Raw genomic sequence first — 1,998 nt, 5'->3', positions numbered from 1 at the left:
TAATTGCTAGAATAAAAGGCATGCGGCAATAACCTGGAGGTCATGAGCTTGAAAATCTACAGAAATGCTTAAAATATGTTTTACATTATTCTACTGTTTTAATTGTGGATTTTGACTGCTTAATCTAAAACTAAGTCAATGGTCTTATTTTGTAAAATATTCCCTTCTAATCATTCCAACTGAACATTCATTGAATTAACATTTTTTTTACTGTCCTCCATTTACTACAAGCACACACATAATAGTAAAATCATAATATAGGTATATATTGTACATTTCATTATTTTCATTCTAATGAAACCCAGAATAATGAGGAAAGGGGATTTTAAAGAAATACAAATACCCCAATGCCCCCATTTCATGATCTTGTCCAGTAAAAGGTTATTTTATTTTTACAACTGTTCAAGTATTGACATACAAGATGAAGCAAGACGCCACAAGAAATGCTACCTACACTGTGGATCATGAAGGTTATGTGCATGTGGTAGGATTTAATCTCTTTGAGAGTAGGGATTCAGGAAACCTTAATTGCATATGGCGGCAGTAATTATGTGGTCATTGGCATGTGTACAGTTCAGACATTGTACAGACATTGAAGGAATTCAGTATAAAACACTATCAACATTTCAGCATGGTGTCATAGTCGATATCATAGCTTGGAGCCGAGAAACTAGATGTGATTCATTGCCTCCAATAATCAAATTTTGTACTTCAGCTGCTGATATGAAAATAAGGTTATTGACTTCAGATCTTCAAGACAAAAATGAATACAAGGTTTTAGAGGGCCATTCAGATTTCATTAATGGTTTGGTGTTTGAGCCCAAAGATAGCCAAGAAATTGCAAGTGTGAGTGATGATCATACCTCAGGATTTGGAAGTTGGAAGGAAAGCAGACAACTCATTTTGTTCTTCATTCCCCTGGAATGAATGTGTGCTGGCATCCTAAGGAACTTTTAAGCTGATGGTTGCAGAGAAGGGGACAAGCCGGTTTTATGATCTTTCAGCTCAACAGGCTATCTTATCTCTTGAATTGAACAGATGCCATTAACGCCAGCCCACTGGTGCTTCAAAAACACCTTCAAAGTTGGAGCTGTTTCAGGAAATGACTGGTTAATTTGGGATATTACTCGAACCAGTTATCCTCAAGGTAAGAGACCTGTCCACATGGATCAAGCTTGCTTATTCAGGTGGTCTACAGTTAATGAGAACTCGTTTGCAACCACTGGTTATCCTGGCAAAATGGCAAGCCAGTTTCAAATTCATCACTTAGGACACCCTCAGTCTGTCCTTGTTGGTTCTGTAGTCATTAGATCTGGCTTTTCCTGGAATAGAATTCTCTGACTGTGTGCCATTGGAGGATGGCACAAGTTGTTGTTTTGGGTAACTGGAATGTAAAACAAATTTTCTGTGTACCTTAGTCCATAGACTTTGTATTTTTAATACATATGTTGGACAACTCCCTATTTTTATGTCAAATATACTGTAAGCTCTAGAAATGTCCCAATTTTTGCTTTTGTTAAATAAAATGTTAATGGTTTGAAAAAAAAGAAAAAAAAAGAAATATAAACAACAGAATATCCACATATTAATATCAAAACATGGATGTTTATCACCACTTCAATAAAAACCAATTGTCTTAAAAATTTGTTTCCTAAAATATTTTAATTCACTATTTGATACTTCTAGAATATAATCAGCAGATTAGTATAAATAATGATGTCTATCCCTTGATTTAAGATTCTAAGAAAATCAGTTTGTCTCCCATAGTGAAAGAAATCACAGCTACTCTGAAAAAGGATGATTTATTATAGCTGTGGTTAAACTCAGGATCCCATTGTAAAAAACAATATTGAAAACTCAAACATTTTATATAATCAGGAAAATTGTGGAAAAAATGTTCATATAACAGACTACAAAATTAGTATTTTTAACTTTTGGTAATTTATTCAAAGTTAAGGCAGTTAGTTAATAGATGGCATTAAAATCCTGGCTTGTTGA

General features: G+C 34.0%; 1 pseudogene; it reads left to right on the top strand.

Annotated features, from left to right (window-relative positions):
- The first annotated feature begins 421 nt into the window (after positions 1-421).
- On the top strand, positions 422-1,395 carry LOC125175623 (nucleoporin Nup37-like; annotated as a pseudogene).
- The last annotated feature ends 603 nt before the right edge of the window (positions 1,396-1,998 follow it).

This window comes from Prionailurus viverrinus, chromosome A1 (assembly GCF_022837055.1).
Source record: "Prionailurus viverrinus isolate Anna chromosome A1, UM_Priviv_1.0, whole genome shotgun sequence".
NCBI lineage: Eukaryota > Metazoa > Chordata > Mammalia > Carnivora > Felidae > Prionailurus > Prionailurus viverrinus.
The sequence above is the reverse complement of the archived record's forward strand: the minus strand, read 5'-3'. Positions and strand labels throughout refer to the sequence as shown.